The sequence below is a fragment of the Anastrepha obliqua genome, chromosome 4 (genome assembly GCF_027943255.1).
Source record: "Anastrepha obliqua isolate idAnaObli1 chromosome 4, idAnaObli1_1.0, whole genome shotgun sequence".
Lineage (NCBI taxonomy): Eukaryota > Metazoa > Arthropoda > Insecta > Diptera > Tephritidae > Anastrepha > Anastrepha obliqua.
Window position 1 is genome coordinate 111,956,399 of NC_072895.1, and position 7,585 is coordinate 111,963,983.

General features: G+C 35.7%; 1 protein-coding gene across 1 annotated transcript in view; it reads right to left on the reverse strand.

Moving 5' to 3' along the window:
- LOC129245555 (protein sine oculis) overlaps positions 1 to 6,957 on the reverse strand; it is a 127,781-nt gene extending 120,824 nt beyond the window's left edge. The window contains exon 1 of the mRNA XM_054883772.1: positions 6,058 to 6,957. The gene's annotated coding sequence lies outside the window, so the exon portion shown is untranslated. The remainder of the gene's footprint in view (positions 1 to 6,057) is intronic.
- Between the last annotated feature and the right edge of the window lie 628 nt (positions 6,958 to 7,585).

The following is a 7,585-nucleotide window of genomic DNA, read 5'->3' on the forward strand; positions in this document are numbered from 1 at the left end:
TCTGTTCTTGGCTTTATTCGAGGTAACACTTACGAGTTTACCTTTAAACTGCCTTTTACGGCTTTTGTTCTTTCTCACTTAGAATATGCAGTAATAATTTGGAGCCCAGATGACCAACTATCGATAGGTATTGAAGAAAAGCAGTTGCGGCCCGAACTGACAAATCGAAAAAGTATTGTATTCCATCATGACAATTCAAGGCCACACACATCTTTGGCCACTCGGCTAAAAATTATTGGAGCTTGGTTGGGATGTTTTGCCACATCCACCATATAGTCCTGACCTTGCACCATCTGATTACTTTTTGTTCCGATCTTTACAAAACTCCTTGAATAGTAAAAATTGCAATAATGATGATGACGTCAAATCGTACCTTATTCGTACCTAATAAAAACCAATGATGAACATCGTTTTATGATACTGCCTTAAAGATGGGAGAAGGTCATTGATCAAAATGGGCAATAGATTACAGAATGAAGTTATTTAGTTCCATGAAAAAGTTGCCTTTGATTTTCTAAAAAAAAATCCGCAATTACTTAGTTGCCAACTCAATCGATTGAAGCGTTCAAATACTTTTTCACAAATTCGCATTACGTTCGCTACTGTTTTAAGTTCCTGTGTCGTTTTATGGCTCCTGATCACTTAATTGCTTTAGAAAAAGAAAAGGTCTTTATTTATTTGTCTCTGAATGGATACATTCTTACAGACTATGTTAAGCTGGTTGACTAAGATGCCATACGGCCATGTAAAATCAGCACCAGAAGAATTGAAAAACATATTTAAATCTGCACATGCCCTAGGAATCGGAGCATTCATCCCGCAGTTGGTTCTCGAGATGCCAATTTTAGAGGTTTCGTACTGTCGGAGCCTCATATTGGGTATATTAAATTGAATTTTACCTAAAATGGAAGGACAATCAAGAGATCCAGAAATGATACGAATAATAAAAGAGTACGATAGAATAGATCGTATGCTATCAAGTGGTTTTAAGACAATCAATAAACATCGAAAGCGGTACGATGGTACAGGTTCAGAAAAGTTTAAACATCGGAGCGCAAAACGAAGAAAAACTTTATGAACTCTCTCAATCCGATTAGACAGACCTATTTGTTACGGTCTCCAAATAACAGCGGCATACTCTAATCTTGATCTAACAAAAGCACAATACAATGTTTTGAGAGTGTGTGGGTTGGTAAATGCAGAACAGTAAGTCTTTAATTTCCTCAACGGATTGCAAAGGTAAGCCAGCAATGCTATACGAAGTACGCAAAGAATTGTTTGATTTAGCATATTTTACGTAGAGCATTTGCTTATATTTAATGGCAAACGGTTTAAATAGCACCAGTTCCGGACACTTTGCAAGTCGGTTTGCAACTTTTCAGAGTCACTAACACTGTTAATCACCGCAACTATTTTAAGATCATCAGCATACAACAAGTGTTCAGCAAAAGAAAATCATGAACCAATATCGTTAATAAAGAAAATAAAGAGAAGGGGTCCTAAAATACTTCCCTAAGGGACACCAGAGGACGCAATAAATGCACGGGATGTCGTATTATCAACGGCTACAACGCAGTGCCTGTTGGAAAAATATGACTTGATCCACGACAAAAACGTGGAGTGTATATCCAATGACGCAAGCTTCGACAAGAGTATTCAGTACGATACTTTGACAAACGCTTTAGAGAAGTCTGTATAAATTGCATCAACTTGAGATCTGTTCTGGAAGGCTGAAATGCTGTAATCATTGAAAATAGACAAATTAGTGGCAGTGGAGCGACTTGCAACGAAACCATGCTGGTTGGTAGATATTAGGCCTTTGACAGCAAAATATAACTTATCATTCACAGTTATCTCAAAAAGTTTTGAGACAGACGACAGCTTCGAAATCGGTATGTAATTGCTAACATCGTTTTTATTTCCACTCTTAAATATAGGCGTAACGGAAGTAAATTTCCAGTCGTCAGCTCAAGAGGCTCAGCGAGACACAAGCAGTTCTTCAGCAAGATGGCCGAAAGGCCATCCGAGTCAGTTTTCGATGTAGGCTTGAGCTTTATAACACGACATCAGTAACAGATAGGCACAATGTCCCATACTTACAATATAATTAACGGCATCATTGATTGTTCAATTTTACTTTGAGAATAAGAATTATTCTAAGAAATGTTTCACAAAAAAAGTCTTCGAAATGTTTACCCATTTTATGGGGAAACCTTCAAAACTGTATTTGCAAGCAACACAACGATTTCTCGAGCACTTCAGGAATTTAATATATTATCAAATTCACACGAACTCGTCCTTGAATCAACCATTGGCGAGTATAATCTGATTGTATTAAATAATTGTTTATCTACCAACGGTCAGTGCGCGCCAAAGTGCCAGAATCTATAAAAGGCAGCAGGATCCCGAAACCCCGCCATTGAAATCTCTGTTAGTTACTTTTTGAACTTTCTAGAGCAACCCTAAAATATTAAAATCTGCATGTGGTAATTTTATTATTTAACATACGCTAACAACTTCTAAAAATATAGCGAAAAGCCATTAGGCAAGAATTTTAAAATCTTCATCATATTTTTGCAAATCCTCACAAATTAAGTGATAAAAACCAATTAATAAATTTTTGAGCAACTATGAAGCTTAAAATAAATAAGCAAAGTGGTAAATGAGCGAAGGTAGAGAACCTCAAATTAGCGCGATCAGCAGCGGAAAGTACTGTGCATAACAACAACAAATAGCTTAATTGTCTGCGCCAATACATCCGATAAAAATATCAAATTTATGACTGTTGTGATTATTTGATGTTTCACTGCATATTTGCTACACCTTTGATTTGAAGAAAAACTCACAAAAGTACTCAATATATTTACTGCATTCGTACATATTTGTTTCAGCACTATTTAATGCGGGAGCGCTGCATACTCGAAGCATTCGATCTACGAGTATTTCTTTTTTTAACACACTTTTTTGCTTTATTGATTTACACCATAAAGCCAGAAGACTGAAATTATGATTGTTGTTGTTGTGCGTTTTAAAATTAGACTCACCTGGCACGAAATTCTTAAATACCAAATTTATAGACGAAATGTGATGAGTTGAAGATGAGCAGTGTGCATTCAAAATAGCAACAAATTTAAGGGGTAAAAATTAGGAAATTTTTTCTCATGCGCAGGGGGCGGAATTGCTACAGAAGAAAAAACAAAAAACAAACTGAGCAATGGCAACTACTTAACATAATTTTCTTTCTTTTTCCCCCTTTACTTTTCATAAAGCACTAAAAAGTGTGCGTGTACAGTGGAAAATACTGCTGGTAAGTTTTAAATATTTTTATTTTTTTGTTTTTTTTTGTGTGATTTGGACCAGGTGTGTTTTTTGTTTCTCTTATATTTGAAATGTTTTATTGTGAGTTTTTCTTAAAATAGCAAAGCGTAATAATTTCTAAGTGCCTAATAGGGAATTTTAGGGCGCGGAATGCTGCAAAATTTGTGTTGAAAAAAATGAAAATTTTAATTGTTGCACTGAGCTACAAATTTGAAGATAACACTTCGAGCAAACACCGTTTATGGCAACCAAAAACCGAAAACCGTTATGTAAATCTAGTGCAAGTTGTTCTATATACTTTCTAAATTTTTGCAATTCAGCAGATTTTTCAAAATGCATTCAGTTGATTTTTCAATGTTGCTTATATTTCGTGCTATTTTTCCAAAACGATTGCAAATATTGTCTCACTTTCTACAAAAAAATGTATGCTCAAATTTATTGCACGACATCAATGAATATTTCATAGCTTAAAAATTAAATGGGCTGGGCCTAAGAATCAATATATGAAAGAAGTTATAAAGCAGATTGGAGCAAAGATTTATTGCCGTCCTGGGTAGGCCAAATACCTACTCGAAATAATTCTCATAAGTTCAGCTGCCTTATAGACCTTAGTGGCTTTTGCCTTATAGTCCTTAGAGACCTTATAGACCTTAAACTTACAGAAAATAATTCTTGCACTCAAATAATGTTTGAAAAACTTAAATATTTATATAAGATGGCACAAAATTAATCATCCTTTCGGAAGACTTACTCTTTTTTTCAAGATTTCTATCACTCAAAATCACTTTTTTAAAAGCATTTAGTAAAAAAGTTATTTAAAAACAAAATTGGTTGATTAATTCTGCGCCACCTTGTATATGGATCGATCCATTTCAAATGGAACAGGTCGACTTAGACGCAGATAGTTTTTATATCAACTGCCTTGTAGGCTTTTGAAAGTAAGTAATTCTTTCACTCAAATAACGTTTGAAAAACTTAAACATTTATACAGGGTGGCGCAAAATTAAACTCCCTCTTAGAATATTTAAAATTTTTTTAAAGATTTCTATCTCTAAAAACCATTCTTCAATAGCATTTAGTAAAAAAGCTATTCAAAAACAAAATTGGATGATTAATTTTGCGCCACCTTGGATGTGGATCGATTCATTTCAAATTGGACAGGTCGACTTGGTCACAGATAGCTCTTTTATATAAAGCTTTTCCTGGCAGAAATAAACTCGGAAGCTTGCCGCCCACCTTTTCTAGATATGACTTTCATGCACACAGTGAATTTAGAGCTCGGGCTCTACCGAATTATAGTCACGTACAGGCCGATTTGGCTACGGTGGCCGAAATATGCAAAAATACGCACGCCGATCCTTTTTAGGTAATTTAGGTAGCAGAAAGAGTAGAACACATTTTCTGTCACTTTTTTGTGATCACGAGCACTCAACTTCACTGCCTATAGACACCTTAGTTGTTAGCTGAAATGCGGCCAACAGAATCATGACATGTCAATCGGGTGAATCTTGATGACTATGATGTTGAGATGCTTTCCTGGCTTTTCCTTCGAGATTTTTTAGAAAGTGAAATTCGGTGTTTAGGTTTTTAATTTAATAAACGCAACTCTTTTCTGCACCACACCAAGGCTATGCCGACGGCAAAACTAATAGTTGGATATACAAAAAATTATACATAATTGTAACAAATTTTTCAGGTAAGAGCATAGCGATTTGGGATTTAACGGGGATCAAATTGTCATTGAGCCTTTAACATTTTTTTATATATTAGTTAAGTTCAAAACGAGCAATGTTTGAAAATTATGAAAAATTACTACGGAATTATCGCAAATTTCGGAACGATTGCTGAATTCACAGTCCATTTGCATGAATTGGGAATATTTCGCGATTTTTTACGTAAAATTCTGGGCACAAAGCCTTAAAGTCTCTCCTCCTTCTTCTTCCTTTTCTCTCAGCCTTCCTATCTGCTTTACAGTGGTATCACCAAGCCCAATTTTTTGATTTTCGTCCAAGTGTGGCCTCTCTATGGGCAACCATTTTAACCTAACCAAACCCAACCTAATCTTAAAGCAGCAAATTAACTCAAGAAGTGAAGCCTTTTGAACATTTGAGGCGTTGGGACTTTTATCAATTTTATTTTCAGTTTTTAATTTTATTTTGTGTCCATATTGGGAACCCCTTATAACGGATTATTGCACAGAAATGTGATGGGGAAAGAGTTGTTTGTTTGTTGAGAGGCAAAATTTTTCTCATACTAATCGAGAACATATCGCTTTTTTCTTCAATAGAATCGTAATTGACACAAATATTTCGAGCGAAACGGCTTCATAGTATTCAAATTTATAAAACTCCTACTTTAAAAGAAAGAAATATTTTTATCTAAAGAGATGCTGTCCAAAGATGTCGCCATGAATTTTACACGCGCATAAAAGAAGCGCTTGTATGATAATTCAGGCAAATTTATATAAAAAAATGGATTATAGCGATACTAATTTTTGTATTTTTTTCAATTTTCTTTTAAATTTACAGTTAGCTTTTCAGTAGTTAGGATTAGCATGTAGAAACTGACTCTAGTAACCCATAGTAGGCCCCTCAAATTGGAATAGCATTTTTAATGCCTGTATTTTCCAATAATTTTCCGAAAGGTGTAGCAATGCACGCCGGTTTGCAGTTAATTCATGAATTGATAAATTCACAATTTCACACATTTTCGAAAATGTATATGTCCACAAATACAAACCTTTCTTTTCTGCATCTGAATTTTATCCAAAGAAGCTCTCGCTTTTCTTAAATCCTCCACTCCAAAAATTTTGTTGGCCTGCTATAAGAATCCCGTTATCAGTTAAGTTTTTTAGGTATTCGCCTTCACAACTTGCAGATTTACAGGCGAACACTTTTTATATATTTTCCCAGAAGAGCAAAGTGATTTTTGAAATTCGAGATTTTCAGTGATACTCCAAAGAAGCACACGTGCCTTCCAATGCAAGAAGTAATATTTTACGAAAAATCGAAAAACTGTCGTCGCAGCTAACGCATAATTTCATTCCCGGTAATTTATTTCATGCACGCCACGTCATTTTAGTGCCATTTTCAGATAAATTTAATTAATTGCGGCGGAGAAAACATTCCGAAATTTCGGATTAACAAATCAGCGCAGCAGCGGTTCAGCGGTTCAACGTCGATGAACAACACAAACAACAACAAGCACAATAAGAGATATTTGCGCGTCACTCAAAAATGTTAAGGTGCTTCGCGTAGCAGTCATCAAAAACAAAAAACAAAATAGAAATTTAACAATAAAAATATTTCTGTAAATATTTCGTAAATCGCAAAAATTCTATCAGTACGAACAACATAGAAGTTTTTAACAGTTTCAACACACTTTGCTATGCCTTGTTTTAGGGCTGTCCTGTCGCCGCACAGGGTATCCTCTGTATTGTTATTTATTCCTTTTTGCGTTTATTTTTTATTCTTATTTTTGTTCTAACACTAAATTACACTTCGAAGATATTTTTCGTTTATTTTCTATTTTTTGTTTCTAACACCGACGGTGTATGGATCTCGCACGCGCGTGTATATCCTCCGACCGAATGCGTCGTTGAAACGAAACACCCCACAAAAAAAAACGTTTAACGCACGAATGAACCACACGCCAAGACGGAGTACGAAAAACTAAAAACTGAATTCAATAAATGTAGCTGCTGCTTTTCTGTATTCCACAACTGGGAGCTACTCTATGCTGCTCCGTAACTAACGAATGCTCAGCGCTCCCATGCGTTTGTTGTTATTATTGCTACTTGCCCCGGCTGCCGTTGTCGTTGACGTTCGTGCCGCCACCATTCACATGGTGACGGTGGATGTTGAGGATGATGGCCGTGGTGGCCGTGGTGGCGGCAAAGATGTAGCTTTCGTTGCCTGATGTAATTTTGCTTTGCTTTTTGTTTTTATCCTTTGTTGTTGCTCACAGTTTATGGTGGTGCATTTTGTCAGTGGCAGTCTATCTTTTCTACTTTGTAACTGAATCGGAATTCGATACGATCGCAATTGTAAAACACATCTAATAAACAAATTTTGTAATGCTGTCTCTTTTCGGCCACTTACCGTTTCTGATCAGAGTTTGCGCGAGTAGCAATGATTATAAGTGTGCGAGTGGGAAGGATGAGTGAGTAGCACTCCCACTTTTTGCTTGTTTATTTATAATTTAATGGTGAGTTGGAACAGTGGCTTTCAAAGTGATGAGCACAAATGCGAATCTCTTAGATATTTTG